Source organism: Ursus arctos, unplaced genomic scaffold (assembly GCF_023065955.2).
Source record: "Ursus arctos isolate Adak ecotype North America unplaced genomic scaffold, UrsArc2.0 scaffold_3, whole genome shotgun sequence".
Lineage (NCBI taxonomy): Eukaryota > Metazoa > Chordata > Mammalia > Carnivora > Ursidae > Ursus > Ursus arctos.
The window spans coordinates 65475477-65502620 of NW_026622985.1; the positions used below are offsets into that span (position 1 = coordinate 65475477).

Consider the following 27144-nt stretch of genomic DNA (forward strand, 5'->3'; position numbering starts at 1 on the left):
ACTTCTCCAAACAGGATGATGCTTGGTGTTAATCAAAGGTCTGATTGTTACAACAGACTGCAGATACGCTTGCTGCAGGCAGAAACAGAATTATAATGAATATCTGATGATTCCTGGTACCTGGAGACATTTGGAGAGTTCTCCCATTATTAGAATGAAGTACAAATATAACCCCATAGGCTTGAAACAGAGCAAAGGCTGTTTGACAGAGTTGACTCAATCGTTTCAGTGCAATGGTGTCACTTTCAGAAACATACAAAGAATATTTCAAAAAGGGATACAGGTGATTGAAGGGACATGGAAAAATTAGACTTTATTAGCTGAATGTTAAATCAAGTCAAACATTGGACATTTCCATCATTGAACACTCAATTAAGCCAGACTAATAATAAAGATAAATTTAATAATAAATCCTGAGCTTGATCCTATCACACAATTCCCTTCAATCTCCCCTATGATTGCTCACTGGATGCCAGGCAGCATGCTGAGTACTGAGAATACAGAGACGCATGCACCCTGATCTCTGCCAAACCATGACAGGGTAACCTATAAGGGACCTAATGTATATTCATCTTGAAAACAGAAACTTTGTAGTAATTCTCGGTATTAGAATTCTCCTGTCAGCAGCCATGATAGCTAAAGTGCTAAACATACACTCTAAGTAAATACTCCGTAGGCACATCGGATCAGAAACAGCTGGCAGCTTCAGGCTGTTCATTTCAAAATGAATTGAAGCCTCATAATCAGAACTAGTGAGGGTATTATCGACACGATAAGTACTTGTGTACTTTCACAAGAATAAACTTTCTTTCAAATCTAGGGCCTTTTAAGCAGTGTTGGGATGCAGCTAAATTCTAGAAAACAACCTTGTGGTATTTCTTAAACCTGGTCGAGCAGGAAGTCTGAGAAGGACATCTACTTGAAATACTATATTTATTAAAAATGCACAACTGTCAATATATTTAAGGGTATTACAGAAAAAAAGAAAAAGATTTAAACACACACACACAAGTCTTTCTGGCAATGCTGATGGCTTTGTACATTTATTAATTTTACACTACTGATCTTTAAGAATTTAGGAAGGAAATAAACTTGCGCTTGCTTACCCTGTTCGCATCTAGGTTTTAGAGTTTTCTAATACCATTGCCCTAGGACACACTTGAGCAGCCTCTTCACATAGGGACTGTCCAGAGTGCAGAGCTCAAGCGGAAGTCCACGAGTCCAAAGGTCTCATGCAGTCACTGGCTCTCATGCAGACAAGTCATCTAACTGCTATGAGACATTACAAATCCAGCAAAATGACAAAGAATCTATAGATACGTATTAATTTCTGCATTTGTGGATTGACTGATGTATTGATACATTTCTTATTTGCTGAAAGGCTTAAAGTAGCTCAAAATGGAAATAATAAGGCCTTCCCTCCTTGCAATGGAAGCTCCTCCTGCCTTTTGTTACGGGTTTAGAGGTGGCAACCTCTGACTGGGGCGTCTGTACAGCACTTTCCACACAGTCAGAAAATTGTCAGTTGCTTACACTGCAGAATGGGGAGGGGGTGAAAACGATCATATCGTAACCAAAGTCCCGGAAACCCTACTTTCCAGCATGAGGAAGAAATAAAGATCTTCTGATTTTTCAGCAGGAGCTACATTCTTCAGTGTGGATTGGCAGGAGCTAGAGAACGGAGCCAGGAGCCTTCTAGAAGCAGTGTTTTCTCACTCCTTATCTGAATTGGATGCTCATTAAAGAACACCAAGCACCAGTTTGCAGTAGCCACTCTGAATTTAACAGTGACAATTTGAGGCTGCAAATTCCAAGGTCTGACTCTGAGCATGTGTTTGTTTATTGGCACAGAGATAGCACTATACCATTTCGTTACAAAGCACCACGGAGCAAATCCAGATTAATACGAGAATCCATATTTCGTCCTGCCTGGGCTGTATGTCACACTTCCGAGTGAGACCCGAACAAGAGCAGGAATTAAGAATAGGTCAGAAGAACATCTGCTTTGCTTATTTTGATTACGTGGGCAGGCAAAGGAATTTGCTTTTATAACACCAAAATAACTTGGAATGCGGCAAAAATAAATGCACCTTCTGTCTCATGGAATGTTATTACAGTAAGACGCTTTGTGAATGCTTGGTGGCATTTTTTGTTCCCTTCATTTCTTTCTAGGCTCCATAATGCAATCCTCACGGTTTGAGCACTAGACTTCAAATGAGACATCTATTCAGAGCATGTTCAGACAAAACGAGTGGTTTCCTTAGTAATGGGAACTATGTGAAAGCACAGCCCCTCCAGCCAGCCAGGCTTCTCCCCGCCTTGCAGTTCACACATAGGCTCTCAGTGAGCATTATACAGCTGGGGAGCACCTCCAAAGTCTGAAATGGCTAAAACACTGAATATTCATTGCATTTCTAATAAAACGTACCCTTTATAAAAGGTTAAGGATGCAAGAAGTACTCTTAATGGTGAGGGTTCATTTACTCATTTTCTGCACCATGTCATGGAATGGAAAGAAAAAGAAGAGATCTCACCAAAGAGACAGACACATGTTTTCCTTTGAGTACATTTTAAAAACATTTCCTTGTCTTCAGAACCTAAGCTTGTCTTATTATTTTCCTGTCTAAAAAAGCCTAAAGACTGCTTCTTCTGATTTTCCAGTTCTCTGCCTAGCAATCATCTTTGATAAAGCTCTGAAATTCTGTTGCTTGGAAAGGTATATATTTTGCCTTTTTACAGTCTCAAAGTTTAAAAATAAAACAGTAGTTTTATGTATAGCATTGTTGAAGTTTTATGTATGCATACATATTTATACATTTATTTATTTTTAGGACAACACAACACACATACACACACACACACACACAACAAAACAAACAAACAAAAACCTGGCTTCTTTAACAGAGTAATAAAATCATCATTCATCTTAAATATTGACGCAAAAGGGCAGTCAAATATAGGCTATCCTAGAATAAAAACCAACATGAAAATTCAAAAAAAAAATTATCAGAGTTGATATGATGCCTGTTTTGAGGATAATGGTTTATAGATATCTTCACACTGTTTTTGAAAGCATCCAATTAGGAAGATAGGAATACAGTCAGAGATTTTGAAGTGAGCAAAGTGAGGTACAGCTAAATTATGGTTAGCATTCTCCCATGCATCTGGTTACAAATCATCAGACACAAAGCAAAAGTTATGCTATACAACATGCAAAGAAGAGGAGAATGAGCTCAAAAGATATTTGGAGGGAAGAAAAGACAGTTTTTAGAGTGTTGGCTTTAGAATTCGACCTATATTCCAGCCTTAGCTCCTGAATATCTCTGCGATTGCCAACATTAACCAAACTCTCTGAAGCTCGGTTTCCTCTTCTGTGAAAAGCAGAAAGTTCCTGAATGTCTCACAGTTTTATAAGGATAAAACCGTATGTACACAGTGCTGTACACACTTCAGTGTCTGACATGAGGTTAATACTCAACAAATGCTATTTATTATTATACTAGGTACTCTTATGATTTCAGGATACATAATTTCTGCATTTGCAAAGCAGTATATATTTCAAATTCTGATCTATTCCATTGTGTTTTGTGGATAGCTCAAGGAAAATCATTTGTATTTCCCTGAGCAACAGCAATAATAAATGTAACAACAAAATAACAACATGAAATTTGCTATCAGAGAAAATATTGCATCCCCATCATTGATAGTAGAGAGCTGTTTTTCTCCAGAAACCGGATGGACTCCTTCTCGTGGTTCCTACTTACACAGTGGCTCTCAATGCAATCAAGAACAAATATCTCTGACCCGGTTGGCTATGGATTATGGCTAATTGTCTCACACAAGAACCAAAGCATAGCCTTGCTCTCATTTAAAGTCTACACATCCACTCTTACAGATTTAAAGACTCAATGCTGCTCTGCGTAAACACTTTGCAATTTTACTTTCTTACCCATTAAACCTCTACTCAAAATTCATCCATCCATTGATTCAATAATGCATTCTGATCAATTATTCTATATTATGAGCCCAGAGGCAGAGCACTAAACCCAGCCTCTTTGAGCAGGGACAGATTTCCCACAAGAGGGGCTATTTAAACTAAGGATTAAAGGTGAACAGCCTTGCTAATGAAAGCTCTGTGCCTGATGTGTGTTGGGGGGGAGGGGGGCACGCACTCCAAACGCCCTGCTTGATATCAGCAAAGAGACAAAGCAGAGAAAAACCAGAATGGCACTTGAGGAACAACAGTTCACGTGGCTGGAGCAAAAGGTGACCCGTAATGAGTACCTGGATCCAGGAGCCAGGTTATGGCAAGAACTGAATGCTAAGGAGCTTGGGATATTTTTCCATCTGTGATGAGACCCAAAGTAGGGTTTTGTTTGCAGAAGACAGACTGGAGAGGTTGACACTGGAAGCGGAAGTTAGGAGCACTTGTAGCAAACAGACCACAGGATGATGGAGGCCTAGCTGATGGAGAACAAGATTCAGGGAAATGTGGGAGTAAAATCAGCAGGGTTTAGACCAGTTGAATGCAGGATATAAGACCCAAGGAGGATCAAAGACCCTGAACCCCCCTGAAAAAACAGGTAGTGTTACTATAACTAAAATAAATAAAAAATAAAGGAAGAAAAGTCAGTAGTTGTGCAAGCTTAAGAGGTCAGTTTTAGACATGGAGGGCAGGAGGTGCCTGGGCTCATGAAAGGAGGGGCCTTTATCAGACATTTTGAGGACTACATACAATACATATAGAAGAAGAATGTTATTTGCAGGAGCAGTGATATACATTTGAGAGTAACGATTACATACGAAGAGATTATATTATCTAAGAGAGCGTAGGAAGAGCAGTAGAAAAAAGAAGAAACCTAGTATAAATATTTAAAAGACAGATAAGCCCACAAGGACAGCAGGCAGAGTATGCAGGCAAGTATGAGCGGGACCAGAAGGCTTCGGTGAGCAAGAACTAAATCGGGAGGGCACTGATGAGATTCAAAGGGGAGTTTAGGTTAAAATGAGAATTGTTGTTAATATTCTAGTATGAATGAGAAGCATGACTATGGAGTTTGTGTAAATAAGTCAACTGCAGAGTGGAATGGGGGGAGAAAGGCTTTTAGAGACAAATCCCTAAGAACACAGAAACGGATGAATTTGAAGGAAAAAAGGGAGGGACATAAAGACTGGTAAAAGAAAAAGTCTCATCCTTTGAGACTACAAATGAGAGATAATGATGCATGTGGATAAAGAGACATTAGTAAGCTAGGAGGTTGTGAAATAAAGGGAGTTCACACCTAAAGGAGTGAGTTCAATGAAGTTAAAAGCAATAACATTTTCCTAAGAATATTTAGATTGAAAAGGGATGCTGAAGAAAGTGTGAAAGTTTGGAATCATCCCTGTAGATGATGGGATAAAGAGAGGTCTTAGGATGGATACCAGAATGGAAGGGGACTGCCGCAGAGCCAGCTAAACCACGACGCCCTGCGTTTGTTGGGGGTATGGTGTGTGCACCACCACAGGATTCCCTCTAGGAACACTTTGCTTCCTGGAGCCAGGAGCAGAGAAGAACCATCCATCACGGTGCTGTTCAGGGGTTCTGCGCATGGTAGAGGACTGGAGCAAGAGAATCTGGGTGACTGATGAGTTTACACGACCAACCTTGGTAGGTAGAAAGAAAGATGACCAGGAGAGAACGGGTCTCTAGGATATGAGGTCTTCGTGGCATCAAAAAGCAGATGCAGGAGGAGCATAGTTTTAAAACAGCCAGATAGATAAGACTTATGGTAGAAAGTAGGATACTTCAGTTCAAGATTTCCAAGGTAGGACACTTTGAATTACCAATAAAATCAAGGGAGCATCTCCGGGAATGGGTTTCTGAAATGAAGTAAAAGTGACATTTACTTTCATTTAAGGAACTCAGTAATCTGGGGCTGGTTTTATACTTAAAAGTTGAAGTTGCCTGAGATTTTAGCAGTATTTGGGTAGAACAGAATATTTTTCACCAGGTTTCAAGTCAGGAATCTACTGACGAGTAGATGAGAACAAAGTGGGAAGGTAAGGGATGGTATGTGCCTTATAGAAAAGTATAATACTTCATGGCTCGAAGCTGGTGTTGGGAAGCCAGGGCAGGTACAAGAACACGATCCCACAGCAACACGCACACACACGCCCGTGCAGACACCCGCACACCCAGCCCTGTCAGGTGGGACAGTGAGTGGTCTCCAAGCAGGGAGGTCACAAAAATAATCAGGTCCTGAAAGGAGATTGGATTTCAGCTAAAGGAGGAAATGGAAGGGGAGGTTTGGGAAGCAGTTGAAAGGATGGCAAATCTGCTGACACCTGAATGACAGGAAAAGTGAAAAGAACAGGGAGGATTCAGGGGTTCACGTAGCTGAAGCCGGGGGCAGCAGCTACGTGACGGTATGTATGTGAGAGGATGCCGGAGGCCTGTTATCCCAGACAGAGAAAATCATGCAACATAAGCAGCATGGTGAAGGGTCCTGTTTCAAAAGTCTGCCAATATCCACAAGGACCACAAAAGGCCAAGTCTCAGAGAGTGACTTGACTGACCGTCAGACAGATGGTGAGGGTGACAGGACTCTGATCTCAGCTAAAGGTTATTCACAGTTCTGAGGCCAGCAGAGAGGACACGGTTCAGTGCCCACCCTGCCTGACGCGCAGTCCTTTGAGGCAGGGCACACGGTGACCAGCAGCCCCAGACCCCCGGCCCCGAGGCCAGGAAGCACAGGCCTGACGGGCCGCACCACACTGCAGCGCCGCGTGCTCAGCGAACGCAGCTCCAAGACTCATCTGATGACAACATTACACTTAGCACAGAGAGTGGTTCGGAACTTAAGCTTGGGAGCCAGACAGATGTGGCTCCCAAGCCTGGCTAAGTGACTCACAAGCCATGTTACCACAGGAGGTGAAGTAACCTGCTTCCTCTATCTGCAAAATGAGAAAACAGCATCTGCTCACAAGCTAACTATGAGAAACAGAGACGCTGCCAGGAAAGTGTTTATTCAGCTCAGTGCTTGGCGTACAGCTCTCAGAAAAATGGTAACTAGTGTTGCCAGGTCCTTGCTGCTCACTGTATTGGACACCCCCCTTTTCCCGGGGAATTACTCCTTGTCCCCTACCCACTAATTTGGGGGAAGGGGAGTAGAAATGACATAAGAGTACTTTGTCCAGGGGTAAGCATAGGACCCAAGTAGGCTAGCAGAAGATCTTCCCCCCAAAACTTTCAAATTCAAACTAAACTCTCTGGTGGCAAAATTGTGAGATGAAGGACTTGAGAGCCGGTGGAGGCCAGGTTGCTGTTCATGGAAAGAAAGCTGGTCTGCAGTAGGAGAGAATAAAGCCAACACTCAGAGAAAAGCAGACAGGGGAGATCAGACATAGGATCTCCTGGGGGTATCTGAGTCCATGGCCTATTTATCTCAGAAGCCCAGTTTGGTTTTTTGTTTTTTAAAGATTTTATTTATTTATTTGACAGAGAGAGACAGTGAGAGAGGGAACACAAGCAAGGGGAGTGGGAAAGGGAGAACCAGGCTTCCCGCCAAGCAGGGAGCCCGATGCAGGGCTCAATCCCAGGACCCTGGGATCATGACCTGAGCCGGAGGTAGATGCTTAATGGCTGAGCCACCCAGGTGCCCCTCGGAGGCCTAGTTTTCCCTCTGCTCATATTACAGCATGTGAGACTATATTACCCTTGCTACAACCTCACCTTTTAACTTGAGCTAGTTTAAATCTAAGTTAGTTTAAATAGGGTTTGTCTCGCTGACAGCCAAAGTATCCACAGTGTGGACAGCTACTAATAAATTTAAAATAGTGGAGACTGGCAGAGACCACAGCTGTTATCCCCTTCTCATGATGCCTTAGAGAGTACCCTACACACACCCAGAGGTCAATAAATGCCATCAATAGACAAAACTTGAATTCTATCAGCAAAATCTGCACACTGACTCATATGCATTTGACCTGATTTGAGCGTTCCTTATACTACCCACAACTCTTCCAGCTCCCCGAATCAGAAACCAGCTGATGAACAGGCCGAATCCAAAGAGAGTTCAGGCCTGGGTAACATATACAGAGGGTAGTAAATGAAGCAGGAGCTCTCAAAATTAAATGTACACTGAGTGCCAAGTACATGCCCAGAACTGCCTCTACTTGCTCATCTAATCAACTTGGGTGTTTGTTTGTTTTTTTAAGATTTATTTATTTCAGAAAGAGAGAGAGAGACCGCGCGCAGGGGCTGGGCTGGAGGGGCAGAGGGGGAGGGAGACAAGCAGACTCCCTGCTAAGTGGGGAATCTGACCTGGGACTCTATCCCAGGACCCTGAGGTCATGACCTGAGCCAAAATTCAGAGTCAGACACTTAGCAGACTGAGCCACCCAGGCACCCCAACCAACTCATTTTTAAAGACAGTCTAAAGACCAAAGATTGTAGTAACTCCACTCCCGTTCCCAAATAGTCTTAGTAGAATGTCATAGGATTATAAGATAGAATTTAAAGCTGAAAATTCAGCGGTGGTTCCAAGGTAGGCAATAACTACAAGAATCTCCCATCTAGTCTGCCATCCTTGAGAGTTGTAGTAAGTGCCTTTCATTCTTGAAAGTACCTTCCCTACACTAAAAGGCATAACTCTATGAACAATCACTAAAAGATTAGACAGAGAACTTTAGCTCTGGGCCTCCTGCATTCTCCATCAATGAAGAGAATCAGATGAGAATGCTAACAGTCACCTTTGTTCTCTCGCCTAGCAGAAGTCAAGAAGCAAAAGTGACATAAAATATTCATGAAAATTCAAATGACCCTTTAACTTCTAGATGGCGCAATATAACTGGATGCCTAAATATTTTAGTGACAAAAAATGTTTGCTTTCTCTTGCAAAGAAATCACTGCTTTGATCTCTTGTTTAGATATAAATGGATCACTTTCATTAGCCCACCTTTACAAAAGAGCCCCATGTGAAAGCAGGAAAATTCAGAATAGACCTTGCTTACAAACAGCGCACCAGGGGCAGACTGCTATCTCATACCAGTCTGGTTCTTAATTTTTGCCTAGAATTTACACAGATGTATGTGCCTTCTTGGTTCTTGGAGTTTTATTTTTGCCTAGAACTTACATGTATCTTTGTAGTTTTATGAATCCAAATGCATTTAATGTGTTCTAAGCAAAGAAGATGAAAAGAGAAAGTGGCCGGCCAAGAGACACACTCTATTCTCCCATAAATAACAGCTCTCTTATGAATAGCCTCATGTGTAACTGAAGTCACTGATCTGACTAAATCTATCCCCCTGGACGGTGGGTTTTTCATTAAATAATTCTCTGATTTTACTCAAATGTTTGGAAAAAAACCAGCACTCAGAAAAGAGTAGTAAATTACTCTTTCAACCATTCAGTGAGTTTAATTAATCAAATATTAACCTTTTACTACGTAAAGTGCACTACTGAATTATACAAAGCAAATAGGACACTACTTCTGCCTTCAAGTTGCTTACTATCTAGGCACAAATAAACCACACATGAAAATGCATGTTGGAACAAGAGAAACATAACAAAAAATAAATATAAAATGTGATACAATAAGGAAAATACTCACTTTCACTGAGATGGGGGAGCTTCTTAAAGGATGAGATCTTGGAGCAGAAGCCTTACAGAACTGGCCCATTCACAGAAGAAATAGAGAGCTAAGAATGCAGCGTACAAGATACATTCTGGAAATGATCAGCCCTGTGCTGTGCTGAGGAAGAAGATGCGCTGGAGGTAGGGATAGAGAGGATGGCCAGTGACATGGGAAACATATCAGAGTCGATGGAGCAGAGGAGCTGCAAGTGTCAGCCTTGGAGTCAGAAACGCTTTGGTTTGATTGCTCACTCTACCAATGAGCAGCTCCATGAGTTTTTGCACAGTCAGCCCTCAGTTTTCTGACTTGCAAAATGAAACTCACAGCTAGTAGTTTAATAGGAAGCACCGAATGAGACAATCCATGAAAAACCCCTGACAAACCACCTGGCACAAAAGGAGTCCTCAGTAAGTGCTGTCCACTATGATTGCTGCTATCCAAATTATGATGTCATGGAAGAACTGAATGCTAAGTTAAGAAGGTCAGAGATTTTACCAAACTAGACAGCTCCAGTTGTAGAAGGAAAGTGCTACCTCAAAAGAACTTTGTATCTTATTTGTTAAGTAATAGCTATTATTTCTGATTATAAAAATACTATGTACTTACTGTGGAACATTTGAGAAATATAAAAAAATAAAAACCACCTATTATCTTATCAAAGATAACTACTGTTAGGGGCTTGGTGTATTTCCTTTTTTGATGTATTTCTTTTCAGTTATTTCTGTTCTTTTCAGTTATTTCTGTGTGACTTACAAACTGTCTCCCTATCTATCTATTTACCTGTCTACCCGCTATATTTTTTTTTTTAAAAATGATTTTCACTGTTTTACTTCACGAATTGTTTACATGCCTAGAGAAGAAGTAATAGTCAATCCTCCAAAAGAAAAGATTAAAGACACGCACAGAGAGAAGCCAAGATAAGAGATAGTTTGGATCTACAGAGAAAGACAAGAAGGAAAGAGAGGGAGAAAGAAGTCTGAGGAAGAGACAGAGACAGAGATTTATCTCCTTGACTCCTGACATCCTTCTCATTCCTGGTGGTGAATTTCCTTGACTGATAAAATTACTTTTGTTCTTCAAACGGAGTTCTATCCCTCATTAAAAAATAAGACCTATAATATGGGTTATAGCAAAATACAAATCTTAACTCCCTAATCACCCTCGGCATGGAGAGATGCCGGCCTGAGAGGGGCGGACGGGAACAGGGATCCCTGAGGGAGCAGGTCATTTACACTTCTTGCTCACTTGTCATAGAGGGAGGACATGGCTGCTTTGTTTATTTTTCTCTCTTACCCCCACATCAATCTTTGTTTCTTCTTATGTTTGCTACATTCTGATAGTTGAATTTGCATATTTTAGCATGTAAAGATATCTTTCTTCTCCAGTTCTGATATTCTGTGTGTCTCTGATTCTACATGCTCACAAAAAGCCATAAGGAGATCGTACAACCATGTGAATGTACTTGTGCCACTTTACTGTAAGCCTAGAAACTGTTAAAATGGTTAACTTTACATTATATATTTTACCATAAGAAGGTCATAAGAAAAAATAAGCCCTATAGGTAAACGGGAATCATTTTTCTTTCCCATTCTACTTTTTAAAATCCTTTTGAAAAAAGAAAATGAGAACTCTCTGATCCGACATGCTTTTGTTCAACATTCTAACAAACAGCCAATGCCACTCCCCTTACATCATGCTTCTAACTTAATTAAGAGCTAATCTGCTATCAGAATTAGACTACAAAGGACCATGTCACCGAAGATCTTCTCAGTACAATGTCAGCCCCTCCTCATCAGTGGCCCATGCATAGTTATTTAGCTTTCTGAGCATATCAACTCACTTTCCAACCAGACACTGCTTTTCTTCAGAGCTCTATTTCTCAAACAGAGCCAGCAAATTCTTTCATTAACACTCAACAACCATAACTATATAAAAGCATCCACCGCCTAGTGCAAAAATTCATTCCTTTTTAAAAATAGTATTTTATTTTTAGCATCCCTTGTTGCTGACTATATTGAATTGGTTGGCTCAGTCATCAATCAAGCATTCATTTATTTTACAAATGAATACTGAGTGGCTTGTGCAGTAAAAAAGCCTTGGCTCTGTGGGCAGATAGAACTGAGTTCAAATTTTTACCCTATTATTTCATAGTTTTGGTACATCGGGCAAGAAACCTAACTTCTCTAAGCCAATGTTTCTACACTGTCAAATGGGGATAAGCCATCTATTTTATGTTGTGGAGATTCAACAACTTTTAAAACATACACAGTCAGTATTCAACAAACATGTTTTCTCCATGTTTATGTAAGCTATGGAGCTTAAAGATGACTAAAATATAGACCCCATCCAGGAGAATCTATAAACTAAAAAGGGAAATGGGCCAAACTATAGAAACAATTGTAATACATTTTAAAAAGTGATAAATGGTGGAAAGAGGGAATAAAGACTGTGATTGTGGGTCTAATGAGAGATCATATCTTGTTAGAAGGTCAGAATAGACTTCACATGGGAAGTAGCATTTGCACTGAGCTCACTTATTTAGGACCAGGTAGAGGCAGGGACCCAGAATGGAAGGTGGAAAGGACATTCCAAACAAAGCAGAGAACTGGAACAGATGATGATGGTGGTAATGACAATAACAACAGTGACAATGACAATAAAGGCAATAATGGCGATGCGAACAACCATTCAAGCTTACTACATCTCAAGTACTCTTCTAAGCTTTTACACATATTAACTACATTAATCCTCATAACATTCCTAGGAGAAGCGGAGATGCACAGACGTTAAGTTCCTGTTCAGCATCACAAAGCTAGGAAGTGGTAAGGTGAGCACTCAAACCAAGGTGGTCTGTTCCCAGAAAGCGCACTCTGACCCACTACCCAGACCACCCCTCTAATGAAAGTGAACAGGAAAGCAATGCCCAGGATTCCATGAAACAAGAAACCATCACAAACTTCAATCATTAAGTCAACAAATAAATACTTATTGCACCCCTATCGTTTATTTGATGATGAAGGCAGAACTTTTTCAACATCATGTAAGGGCTGTAATTATTCATTTATGTTTTGAAATCACTGCAATACATTTTCATTAGAACTGAATACTCTTTCAGGAAACCCTGCAGATTATGTCTACGAGGCAGCTGACGTACACATCCTCGTAATACAGTATATTTGTAATGTGAAACTGCTCTCAAGTTTTAGTGGGCTGTAAAGGTAAAAATTTGAGAAAGACAAGAACAAAAAAGGAAAAAATGGAGATAGGAAAAGAAGAAAAAGTGGAGATTCGTCAATTATCCGGTAGATGAGAGGGTGACACGGTAGGAAAACCTTGGAAGAGGGCGTGGCATATTCTTGCTCCCTCCGACCAGCTGTGTGCACTTAGACAAGTCTCTTGACCTCTTAGGACTCTGGGTAATAGAGCCTAAAGAGTCCATGGTTCTCATGTGATGACTGTTCATAATTGTACCCACTCAAAATCACTGAAATCCTTACTCAGTCACAGTTTAATGTTTTTATATAGCAACTCATTATATAGATGTGATTACTAAATAAGTTTTTAACATGACTTTGGGGAGAGCTACCTTTCATACTTCCAGTAAATGGTTGATAACCTACAAGCCGCTGAACATAGACTGATCCCAGGAAGCTGCTGATGCTCTTGCAGCAAGAGGGAAACGACAGCTAAAGAACAAACTTTTCACCCTTTTCATCCAAAGCCAGAGTTATCTTTCTCTTTCACATTAAAATCTCACTTCTAATGTTCCATGATATGAAATTTATAAAGATGAAATCTTTTGAATTCATCATGTGCCTACAGCAAAAGGACAACTGCAAAAAAAAGCTATCTCAACCCCATATGCCGAAGAAAAGCTAAACAATGAGTGAAAACAATTTCCTATGATATAGCATAAGGTAGCATTTAAAAACATTCAACTTCTACTATATTAAAGCTTAGATTTTTCTTTCATTTCTTAAAGAGACTGAAATTTAAAATATTAGGTATGATTGCTGGTTTCATTTATAAAACAAGAAAGTGGTTTAATCATGCATCTGATTATCACTACTTACTTTCATTATGGAAGTGCATTATAATTGATTTGATTACTGAATTTGTCAATTATACAGTCAATACCAATCAACCAAAATGAAATTCTTAAGGAACCAAGGGTATAAAACTAAAATTTCTTTCTCAAACAATTATCGCAATTTTATCATAATTCTTCCAATATGTGGAAATGTAATCCTGCAGATGTTGAAATGATATGGAATATGTCAGGAATTAAAGCTGGAGAGAGTAAAATCGAGGGAGGCAAAGTGAGGATGATTATTACTATTATTACAAGAACATTAAATCATATGTAGATACACTCCTTCTCAACATCTCCCAACACTTGACCATAATCCCTACCATTCACAGAGCAACATTTACAGACCAAATGCTACAATACCTAGTAAGGAATAAAGCCTTACAATACATTTTCTAAATTGAGTGTTAATAGGTTAAGCAAGAAACTACCTTTGCCTCAGACTCATTTTTATTCAAAACATTAGCAACCATTTGAATAAATTTTTAGAGAAGGAAAAAAATACAGCACTTGAGAACTTTAAAAAAAACAAACTACAGAGCAAGAATATTTAGTGGTTAGAAACAAAACTAATGTCTTTATAAATGTCCTGGTATTATAATTATAATATCTTAAAACAATTGGTCTATGTCATTTCAATAAACACTTAAGGAATAATCAGTTGTGAAGCTTTTTTTCTCCCCCAACTAAATCTCTTAACATGAAAATGTCATTTTTTTTTATTCCACTAGAGGGTAGCCTCTCAAAACTAGGGCTTGGAGCCATGAATCTAGCCTGTTTTTGACCTGTTGATAAATTAATCCTCATGTTCCACTCTTCTCAACAAGATGTTCCTCTAGTATGCTAATTAAGGTTGTAAAACATGCATTTTTAAAATTGCTGTCTATTACCCATAGGTGTTCTTTCAGAAATATACACTGCTATAGTATCCTGTGTTTCTTTTCTAAATTTCTGATAATCGGATATGTGTTTTACATATGTGGTACGTATAGCATATTTTCCTGGTAAATATACACTCAGAATTAGTAAGTCTAAGAATAAACGGAAATAATTTTCTTGAGGATTTAATTATTAGAGTTGAAATACTCCCCCAAGAGTAGTAAAACATACCTCCTAAATCTGCACACACAGAAATACCCACACAAACACTTTGACACACGTACCCATTCATCTGTGGCTGTCAGATTAATTGCACCAGATATAAAGAAATGAATATAACTGGAAAGACTTATTTTTTGAAATGCCCCCCTCGTATGCCAATGTTGTGAATTATAGAGAAAAAAATATATATGCCTTGTTTTAAAAATGTGGTCAGTCCAGATAAGAAATGGCATTGCTTAAAAAAAAAATGCTATTGAACGTAAACACATACACTAAATTAAGTAGAATCTACAGAAAACCAAATGCCACTCAAAACAGTTTCAAGTTACTCTTCTTAAATAATATAGCCACTGGCGAACTTTACAGAGAGGGAGTCAGAGGCGCTGCGTCTCCCCCAGAGGCTTTTAATATTGGGGAAATCCTTATTCGTAGCACACCCTGCTATTTCCAGAGAGAAAACACAGTTTCTCTGGATGAATGATAACCTAAAAATGGGAAAAGTTGTCAAAAATTTCTTCCTCTCAAAAAAAAAAAAAAAAAAGGAAGGAAGGAAGGATGGAGGAAGGATGAAGGAAAGGGGGAGGAAGAGAGGAAAGAGGGATAGAAGCAAGGAAAGGAAGGAGAGGAGGAAGGAAGGAAGGAAGGAAGGAAGGAAGGAAGGAAGGAAGGAAGGAAGGAAGGAGGAAGGAAGGAAGAGGGAAGGAAGGTGGAAGGCAGGCAGGAAGGCAGGAAGGAAGGGAATGAGACCTAGGAAAATATGCAAGCCTGCTTCATTTATTTGTATCCTAAGCAGCAGTGTCATAGAACAGACAGGTTGTTTCAGCCAACCAGACGGGAGCAGCTGCGAGTGCTACATCTTGGCAGTCCGAAGCGATTGGCTCCTCTCTGGGGAGCGGAGGGTGTTCAGTTATTAATGACCGCTGAGCAGGCAGCACCATGTCAGTGTGACAACTGATCGGGTGAACGATGCACCACTAACCACCATGGAAACAAGGAGAAAGAAAGCCAGCTCCCAGGATCTCTCTTCACTGGATTGAGAGCCTCAGCCTGCCGACTGAGAGAAAGAGTTCCGGAGAAAAGAAGGAACCCTAGCTGCAGCCTCCTGCCTTCCTTTATATCTTAGAATACAGAGATAAGCTTGCTTGCATGTGTGCCTACCTACAGTCCATGCTTGTGTGTACTTTATTACACACACACACACATGCACCTCTTTACGCCCGGGCAAGAACACAACCATGTGATTATCGCAACTAAAGAACTGAGGAAGCCAGCACGGAGGGACACGGAAGGTGGTGTATCACAGAAACTGCTTTTGCAAGGTAAGTTTAAAATATACATTTCTATTTAAATATGCTCTATTTCTTCTTTAGTTGATGCTTGCTTCCCCCCCCACAAACCTAAATTCTCTGCTGATGTTTTCTTCTTGTCTGAATTCTAAAGCATTCTTCTTTCCATTTTACTTTTGAAGAGAAATTCAAATGCAAAAGCCCTCTGGCTTTGGGTATGCTTAGCTGTGTTTGTAGGATTCTCCAACATGCATTTTACTAGCTTGAACGCCCATCAGAGGATGTGAGTGGGAGAGAAAAAGCACTGCTGGGGAGAGGAGGGAGAGGAGGGAGAGAGGGGAGAAGGGGACAGTGGGAGTGGAGAGGAGAGGAAGAAGGGGGGAATTTTCTTTTTTCTTCACATTATTTGTAATGAAAAGCGGATCACACATCATTCTGTATTTTGAAACCAATCCCCCAAATGGGGCATTTTTCTCCCTTTCACCCAGCGGATGGAGATTAAGGCAAACGCTGCCGTATGTCAAGAGCTAAAACCATTAAGCAGAGTGGCGGAATGAGCATATCACAAACAGTGATTGAATTTCTGCCAGGCTACATCTTACGGATTGGGGTAAATGACTTCCCTTTAATAACATCCTCCCGCTGGTCGGAAGGGACAGTGCAAATGTCTGATTGCTAATGCAGCTGCAACCGACACACGCGAGGTAAAAGGATCCCATGAACCAGAAGAGTTCTCATCTTCTTTGGTAATTAACAGAATCACAGCAGGGGGGCTTTAAAGTACATTTGCTATTTCAGAAGATTTTTGTTCAAACCGACTACTATATTCCCTTTGCTGTTATTGAGCTATGTGGCTTAATTTGCCTCTAATTTATTTATTTTTAACAATATGTCCTTGTTTCCATGCCTCTAATTTTAGTGAGAGCAGGCTATGAATATGAGTAGAACCTTCCTAATTTAGTGAAAAGGGAATAATGTGAAGAATAAAAAGGCAAGAAGTAAGGATTCAAAATATCTACCTAGGAAATAGTGTGCCTGTCCTGGTACTATAAATATTACTCATATCCTACATTTCTCTTTAGTTTCAGAAGCAATGCCTTTGAGACAGAATTACTCTCAGTAAACTATGGGCATCCATGTACCGATGATTCATGGAATACAGTGTGGGTTAATTTATACTTCCAGTCTTGTAAAAGGAAGCCAGCTACTTAGAATATGCTTCCAAACAGACAACATCAATTGAGGATGTTCGTGGAAACATTCACTACCTCCTTTAATGGGTCCTGTAGAGACATTAAAACAAACCTAGCATTTGCATTTCATCTTCTGGAGCTCTCTCTTCCTTTCCTTTAGTTTAACTGACCAAATAGTTAATGGAGTCTGCTTCTTTCCAACTGCATGGTATTTTTTTTTCCCCTACAACTGTGACTTCGGAGTTATTATTGGTTTCCTAGTTTATAATGAGCCAAAACCAAAAGACAATAACCAGGCACTTAGATCCTGCCACTTTCCCATAAATGTGTCAAAATATGAGTCACTTTACGATATGTAAGAAGTCAATTAATTCCAGTGACCTTTGTAAATGATGACAATAAAGCAGCTCTGACAATATGCCACTGGCTTCGATTTTCCCTCTGTAAAATGAACAAGTTTAAGAAGAGGTTTCCTGCTCAGAGTAAAAAATGAAAGGTGCTGAAGCATTAGCTCGCAGTATTGGCAGCCTTGCTCACTCTGCCTCAAACGCCACATGCAATCTATAGAAAAAACAAAAAGATTTATTACAAAGAGGAAAAGGTGTTTTCTTTGCTTTTCTGCTATTCATTAGAAGTGCTGCTTTTGTCACAGAACAGATCGGAGATTTTGAGGAACCTCCTAAGTTCCTAACCAAGAGGAAAAGCTTGAAGCAGACATTCAGCCTCCCGATTTCAAACTCCTGGATAATGTAGCATTGCAGTATTGATTTCAGGTTTTCTTAGACCTTTTCCAGGGAAACTTTCCATACCAAACGCACACAGACTGAAATCTGACAGAGCCTGTTTTTAAATTGCAATCAATGATACCTAAGGACAGTGGGTTCACTCCTTAACCTTGGTAAAGCTCACATACATATTTTGTGGATTACACAGATCAACACTGTGCCCACTTGAGTCTGAGAAATACAATCATTCCCGTCTCCCAGTGTTGTCACCCCATGTGCGCCAGTGAGTTTGGGGATCAGAGCAGCATCTACCAGTGCAGATGATGGACACAGGAACATGCCTGGAAGACTTCGCCGTAGTCTCCCCAGTCATGTAGCTATACCAGAAATAGCTTTCTGGCAACACAAGCTTCGAAGGACCATCTTTTCAAGAGTGTCGCTTGTCACAGGCAACACACTGAGTTAGAATGCTGATGAGTAGGTGGAATTTTTTTCTTTGGTTGTTGTTGTTGCTGTTAATGGCTTCATAAACAGTGTTATCTGCTTTCTAGGCCAGAAATTTAGGGACCTGTGAAAATGGTAATCAACTTAGGATTCATTAACTGTATTTTATTATTTCTTTGTTCTTTTTTACACCTATTGCTTCTTTTTTTTTTTTTTTTCCTTTTTTCTCTTTTGCCACAAAATGGGCTTGGTGTTTTACTCCCCCGCCCCTGAATTTTTTCTAGTGCAAAATTCCTGTGTGATGTGGCATGGTGATATTGATTGCAAACTAATTAAGTTGATCAGAAATGTTTGTAACCTGAGTTTAAAAAATAACACTTATGTAAGTTAAATGTTATTACTTAGCAGCTCCTGAAGATGGTCATAGATGAGGTATCCGTTGGGGAATTTGAAGGAGATCATTAAAAGGAAGCTACGAGCATACTAAAAAAATGAGTCCTTCCTTCTAGCCTCAGTAAGGATGCCCCCAAAGAATAATTTAAAATAATGTAGCTCGAGCCAATCTGAAGAAACAGTGGACACATCTGCAGCCCACTAAAGTGTTCCACATCCACCGGGTTCTAAGGGTTTAATCACTTATGTATCACTCTTTAGTCCCATGAAACTAAATAAAGCAGGTAAACATAGGGCAATACATCAGCACATCTTGTCTGTGCTGTCAAAGATAAAGCTCTCTGATACTGGCTAGGCAGTGAGTACTTCGGAAAGCTTCACTGTGGTGTAGCTGAACACAGGTCCCGCACAGAGCTCCGTGAATTCCTCTCTGCCTCTCTTCTGATAAAGTGGTGTCTGTCTCAACACCTGGGAAGCAGAAGATGGTATCAGTTCTTCCTCTAACCACAATGTAAAAGCAAATCAAATTCTAATTTAAAGAAAGTAGGTGGTGCCAGAGGATAGAAAAAGTAACGGAGAAATAAAAATGTTTTCTTTAATACGATGGGAGGGGTAGAAGATCTCAGTAGATGCTATTTAGAGGTCATTAAATATAGGGTTAGAAAAAAAGACAAAATGCTCATCTCAAATCTTTATGAAGAAATATGGTACCCAGCCAGTCATCTACTATATTTCCGTAACAGTGAAGTTTGTACATTACTGCTTGCTATTATGCTAATTTATTTTAGGCCATGATAACAGAGGGCCTTTTTTTTTTTTTAAGGTGCCACTAATAAGAGCACATACACAGTTTCAGCATAAGAGAATGAAGAAGGAAAACATATTTTTATATAATAATAGAAACTTAGGATTGAAAAGGACCTTTAGAAGATGGTCTAATATGTTCATTTCACAGGTGAGGAAACTGAGGCACAAAGGGTTTAACATCGTTAGTCCAAATCATACAGCTCTTTATCGAGGCCTAGAGCACATTCCTTTAGAGTGTCCCTCCAGCACTCCATTAAAACTCCACCTACTCAGTCTTTCAAATATTTTTTATTTTTTTATTTTTTTTTTAAAGATTTTATTTATTTATGTGACAGAGAGACAGCCAGCGAGAGAGGGAACACAAGCAGGGGGAGTGGGAGAGGAAGAAGCAGGCTCCCAGTGGAAGAGCCCGACGTGGGGCTCGATCCCATAACGCCGGGATCACGCCCTGAGCCGAAGGCAGACGCTTAACGACTGCGCCACCCAGGCGCCCCTCAAATATTTTTTAAAAAGAAAAAAGGCTTATAGATCTGTGCCCCCCAAAAAACCCCAAAAAACACAAAATTTAAGGAAATGTTTATCAGATAATCAAGTACTTGAAAAGCAAAAGCAGGCATTCAACACTAGAAGCAATAACCATTTGTTAAGTATACACACCCAATATTTCAAACTGATCATCTTTTGTATATAATCCACTATGTTTTGTAAGAGTCATAAAAATAAGGGCTTTGCCTTGTTTTTAAAATATCTTAATATCATTATTGCTACCCTTCAGCTGTAGAGATTCAACTACTGGTCATCCATTAGAAGTTTGTCCAGGAATTTTGAAGAGAATCTCCACCTCCTTTTTTACTGGGTCTCACGGTAATATTTTAAGGCACTTACATGTGTCCTCATTTCATACAGCATCCGTTCTCAGGGCCCGTGCTTGGCTTACACACTTTACTGAAAAATAGTGAGGACACTCTCAGGAGAGCAAACCCTACTTCCCTCTCTCCATCTCCCCATCCAGCCTTACCTTTTCATTTCCAAAGTTTGAGTGAGACTTTGTAGGCAATGACATCTCCCCTTAATTTCACAGCCCTATTTTTTTTTCTTTCTGGCAAATTTTTCTTGGTTTCTAAATGTGCTCTCCAAATGTTGCTCAGGATAATAGTAATGAACTGGCTCAAAAACTTTGGGGAAGTAAAAAAGGATATAAAAAGTAACATAATAATTGTGTATATTTGTTTAGAGCGATATTGTTTATTTACAGAGCACTTTCTCAACAATGACATTTGCTCCTCACAACAATTTGGTAATATAGGTAAGATGCTATGATCTTCCTTTTAAGATTAGAGAATGAGGTTCCATGACATTAGAGATCAGAGATTTGCCAGGGAGCTAACACGTGGAGGAGTTAGGGTCTTCTGACTGCAAAGATGGGTACAGCACTGATCATAGTACCTGGCGCTTTGTGAGTCTGTTAGAAATATACACTTCCATTTTCCTGAACTCCCACTCCAAACTTACCCTTCCAAGTTCTATGTCCTTTGCACCATTCCACTCTAGGCGGGCAGATTTTTACAAATAAAAATCTGTACTTCTTAATTTGAATCAGAGTTAATGATATAACCGAGTTAAATATGAAAAACACAACCAACATCTACTCTTGGAGAAAAACACTGCATATTGTTCTACCCACTCATCCGAACGTTTGTCTGACAGCATTGACACTTTGATAAACAGTTGGCAAAGGTCACAGAAACTGGATAAAATGGAATGAGTAAATTTTCAGGCAAGTTCCATGTGGTTGGAAAATTATGAACAAAGTCCTCAAAATCACTTGATGTACTACCAATGGATAAAATGTCAACAGAGAAGCAACAACTTTGGCATCTCTTTCCTGGTTAGTCTGTCTTGGGGAGATAATGACATGCAAAGACCTCAATATGCCAGTAAGTGTATTCACATTAATCTGAGAGCCCTCTAGAAGAAATTTTGTCTTTCAAAAGTAATATTGTCCTTGGAATAGGTGAAAATCCCTAAAACACATGTACAAAAAGTTGTCATACGAAGTTTTATTTCCAGAAAGTGAAGCATTCCACAAATAATCAGCTACTCTATTTAGGAAGGAGTGTAAACATTTTTTTCTACCATTTTTTCCATGTCTGGATTGAAAAGGCCCAGAGACTCCCCAAAGACCCACTGAATCAATTAAGGGCCTACCATCAACAGGAAACCCTTTCCATTTCTAGAGGCCTGAAACCCCTGGGATTTAATTCCCTGAAGAGTAAAAGAGGAGGCAGTGTTTCCTGACTTATTCAATGCGAGGGGTCTAGGAAGGAGAGAACACATTCATTCCCCCTGGGACCAAGCCTGCTAATGTGCCATGGACTAAAGCAATGGCCATCAGGAAGGCTCAGGACTCCCAATACTTACAATGACTTACATAATGCTATATATTTTGACTACTGAAAATACTTAAAGAGGCTTCATTTTCATTGTGGTAGAGAAGATTGATTTGTGCTCATTACAAGTTTTCTCTAAAATTACAAAACTGAATTAATAAAATGACTGCAAAGACACAAAGGCAAATATTTTGGTAGATTCATTCCACAGGAGTAAAATTTATCCATAGTATCTTACAGTCTCATAATACTGAAAGGTCAAGGTATTTAAATTACATTGTCAGCTAACTTATGCTTTATTTTTGTTAAGAAAAAAATAAAAACTCAAAAAAACTTTAAAACAGACATGTATTTTTAGAGATAGAATTCATATTGGCCTTTATATCTCCTTAGAATATTTTTCTCATCGCTATGTTCATATGCCCAAGACATAGTGGTCTTATTGTTTGCTAACAGTCTCTGGGCTCTACACTGAATTTTATTTTCATCAAAAATTGGTCACTCAGAATCACCAATTACTTAATCTATTCTACAAAGAGTATATGGAACCACAACGGCCTTTATTGAAATTCCAATAGTTGCAGGGGGTGATTTGAAAATACATCTAGACAGATCATATTTTGATTTCTACAAAGGCCAAGGGCTTAATGGCCTTCCACTGCATCTGCCTAAGGACTGAGAACGAAACAATAAGTAGGCAAAATGGGGCTCAGTCTAGGTTGCAGTGCTGTATCATTTAAGAGAAAGTGCAATAGGATGGAAAGAGAAAAACAAGCTACCACCACACATGGAAAAAAATAAAAGACATTCTAAGCACATGTAAACCTTGGAAGCTCTATTCCTAGTAGTTTTTGAATGAAAAACATATGCCATTATAAGATATGAGCTTAGACTGTATTCATCCAACAAGTCAATTTCTTGCGTGAATAGCTGAACTGATTCACTTTCCAAACACATAATTTATATTTGTTTCTCTTCTGTAGATTATCACCCACACATTTTTTTACGCAAACACTACAGCTGCTCAAGGAGTGTCATAAGGTGATGTTCAGCTAACTTTTTAAAATCAGGGAGGCATTTGCCAAACTACCATTTCCATAATCAGTTACTTTATTTTTAATGAGCAAGCAAATTCCATGTAAACATCCGAGGCTCATCTTTCATTTACACTATAAATTGTATCACGATGTGCGGCTGTTGGACAAAACAGTCAAGGAAGTGAAGAATTAAATGTTTTATGACACAAAATACTTTCAGTAGAGATCTTAAGAGTTCAGATCACATTATCTCTTCGACAATCCTTTACTGGCTAAGGGACTGGTCATAATATTAGCAGATCTCATTTATTACATACAGGCGTTTTCTGTGCCAAGCATTCTGCTAAGCACTTCACGTGTTTTCCCTTGTAATTCTCATAATAACCATATGGAGCAAGTACTATTACTAACCCCACTTTACAAATGAGGAAATTAAGGCTTAAAGAAAAAAAGCAACTCGCCTCAACTAATGAAAGGCAAACAGGAAAAGGAATCTAGGTTGGTTTTGCGCTAAAGAACATGGCTTTTGTGCATGAGGCAACGCTGCCTCTTGTTGGTAGTAACTGAAGATAGCTCGTCCACACTGCCTTCTAGGAATCAGATTCTCTTTCAAAACATAACCATCCATTTATCATCTCATGCCATGCATTCTGCTCATACAAGGATATCATCTCTGCAAGATTCATTCCTATTTTCATTTTGTTGTTGTTGTTTCTGAAGGAAGTGTGATGATTGACTTATTTATATTTGGGTATCACTACTTGATTAACTAAAATGATTTTTGCAGTTTGGTTCACAGCCAGACTTGAGAACTGGCAGCTTATCGTCCTCTTCCACCATTTTTCCACCAATAGAGTTCAACAGGCTGCTTTACCTGTGGCCATGCAGCACAATAACTGGCACAAAGGAAAAATGCAAAGCTTAGCTTGTAAGTCTTAATTTTCATTATTTACAACAGTCTGTCCACAGCCCTCATTTCAGTCTGTGGATCCTTCCTTACTCATGCATTCTCTTTTAGACAAGAAGCATCAAAACAGTGAATACTATTTCACTGCTAGTATGAGCAACAATTTTCAATGAAGTTCATCAATCCTCCTCAGTATTAATAAGCTTCTAGCTCTCCAAAGTTAATAGACAAAATCTGTTTTTCAAACTGAGCATGCTGAGCCAAACCTAAAACTTTAGCAGAAGTGTTCTATGCCAGCTGTTTGCAAAACTTCAGCGTTTCTCACTGAGTGACCTCCTCAAAGAGGTATCTGGGGAGTCCTTCAATTTGACTGTCCTACATAGAAAAAGCTGAATGTGAAATTAAGGCCAAATGTTACTAAGGATTCTTCCCATGATGAGGAATGGGGTTTTGAGAGCTCGTGTTCATGTATATTTTCTTTTCAGAAGGAAGATTTAAAAAAAAAATAGTAATTGGACAAATGAAAAATGAAATTCAAGTTTGAGGCGATAAACAGTTAAGATATCGATGCCTCATGAAAAACCTGACTCAACACACATAAGAAATAAAGGATGTGTATAATTTTAGATTAAAGTTTTGGATTTTTTTTCCCTATGACCTCTTACATTCATATATGACAATGAGGAGCAGAGGAGAGAGAGGGGATGCTGGCCAACAGCTTCTCAACACATACCACGGCCTAGATCCTGGTTAAGTTCTTTCACACCTTATGTCACCAAAGCACACAGCCCCACAAAGGAACAGAATGGAGAAGCAAATGTCTGACTCCAAAACCTATTCTATTAAAACCCTGTTATTGTGCCTCCCACATCATATATTTCTTAGAATAATCATAATACATTTCTCCTTTGAGAAGCACTTTACTTTTTATGCAGAAGCATCCAACAATAGGCACCTTCTACAGTTTTAAGCTTTTCAGTAAACATCAGAAAGCTTATATAATAATTAAGCGAACTTGACAGTTTTACCACCTGGTGCAACCTGATAGTATTTCAAGAATGACATAATGAACACTTAACTAACCTAAAATAGAAGTATTACTTGTGGATTTTTTTTACTCAAACATTCTCATTAATCTGTGTAACTTCAGAAGTGTAGTGTGTTTTTTAAAAAGTCATGGTTGAATTCCAGAAGGACTTATGAACAGCTAAGATCTTTATCACTTCTTAGGGAATGCAAATCTGTAGCAAAATAAGAAAATTTTTCTTTACCATGAATAGCTTGCAAATTGAACATACAGAACAAGATTTCAACCCCATCTTTCATCCCTGAGTGTTGCTTATCAGATTTCGGGAAAACTTCTATTTTTAAATATTGTGTACACCTAGGAAAGATGATGAACACTTACAAGTTTAAATCTGCCCCATGAAGAATTTTTCCTGTCTAGAGCAGTAACCCTTTGACTGACACATCTTCCCTCCACTCCTTTCCACACCTCCCTGAAGGTCATGGTATATTGCGTTCTTAACCTCACTTAAGCGAGGAGCTTCCTGTTTGACACAATCATGTTAAATTATAAATCAGTGTGCTACTCTGTACTTTACTTGATTGAGATGTCTATGAATCTTTGAAAGGAGAGATATTCTAAAATAATATACCACTTAGGCATTCATTTAGACATGTCATATCATGGTCATTTACTCAATCACCATGGATACAGGATAGTCAATAAATGGAATCTCGAGAATTGATCAGGAATGATGTATGTATGATACAGCAAATAGAACCAAATCTGTCTCTCCATCCACCTAAATTTTCCCATCTTAAGAGGTACCATTCTACCAAGATTTTGGAAGGTACCATATTCCAAAAGTATTGCTAAATACATTCATTGTCTAAATGTTATTTATATGTTTGTAACTTTGCTTCATTTTTAATATGAAAGCAAAATTTATTAGGCTGTCTCTGTGATGAGCTACATTAAATTCACTTGGGCACTTATTTTTTTTATTTTTTTTAAAGATTTTTTATTTTATTTATTTGACAGAGACAGCCAGCGAGAGAGGGAAAACAAGCAGGGGAAGTGGTAGAGGACGAAGCAGGCTCCCAGCGGAGCAGCCTGATGTGGGGCTCGATCCCAGAACGCTGGGATCACGCCCTGAGCCAAAGGCAGACGCTTAACGACTAAGCCACCCAGGCGCCCTTGGGCACTTATTTTTAACCCAGAATATTAGAATCTCTGGAAGAATATAAGCATCCCAAGTGATTTTTTTTTTGGGGGGGGGGCACAAAATTTCAGAACTGATGGTTAAAGATTCAGGTTCTTTTCCTTTGTCCATTATCTGTCATTCTTGTTTCAGGTTTGTAAAGATTGTTTAGTTGAGACAAACAATTAATTGCCTGAATTGATACAAAATATTCATAAAATAGGTACACTGCGTTGTGCTTTTCCCCAGAGAATACTAGGAATAGGATACGGTTAAATGAGTTAGGGATTTGATAAGGGATCTGACAGACATTCAAGTGGATGCTTTGAGTAATATGCTTCTAAGTCTGTGATAACAATGGTCCCTATCTCCACTGCCATTCACAGTCATTTCTTGGCTCTCAGATAATGCCTGTAGCATGGTGGGGTACAAATCCTTAAGGGAAGTATCTACCAGAAGTGGGCAATACCCTTCATTCCCACATGTTCATGAACTCCTATTTTCATGTACTATACTACATTTCATGCGCAACTCAACTGAGGGTCACCCAAAAACTGCCCACTGACACCATTAATGAATGAATTCTATACTGTCTATTGATTTGCTTTCAAATGCCATTGACTACTATAAGGAGTCAGAACTGGTATAACAGAATTGTCAAACTGAGAGAGATTTTACAGATATTAGGTCACCTGCTTGAAGTGACTCATTACTTAAATACATAACTGGAACCAGAAATCAGGTGATTCAGTCCTTGCCTTGTGGTTATTTCACAGCACATTGACCGTGATGGTAGGGTTTCAAAAAGATTGGGCCATATGCTCCTATCAAATAGCTCATTTTCTTAAGCACCATCATGACCAAAAGTTCCCAAAGTCAACCCTGTAGGGAAATTCAGCAGTGCCTTCTCTGTGAAGGGTCCATATATGTACAACCTCTTAGCTGTT

At 39.3% G+C, this 27144-nt stretch overlaps 2 protein-coding genes across 8 annotated transcripts in view; one reads left to right on the forward strand and one right to left on the reverse strand.

Moving 5' to 3' along the window:
* Positions 1 to 27144, reverse strand: part of IMMP2L (inner mitochondrial membrane peptidase subunit 2) — an 821223-nt gene that overhangs the window by 384921 nt on the left and 409158 nt on the right. The gene's annotated exons all lie outside the window — the stretch shown is intronic.
* Positions 15616 to 27144, forward strand: part of LRRN3 (leucine rich repeat neuronal 3) — a 41064-nt gene continuing 29535 nt past the window's right edge. Inside the window, exon 1 of the mRNA XM_026509480.3 lies at positions 15616 to 16127. The gene's annotated coding sequence lies outside the window, so the exon portion shown is untranslated. The remainder of the gene's footprint in view (positions 16128 to 27144) is intronic.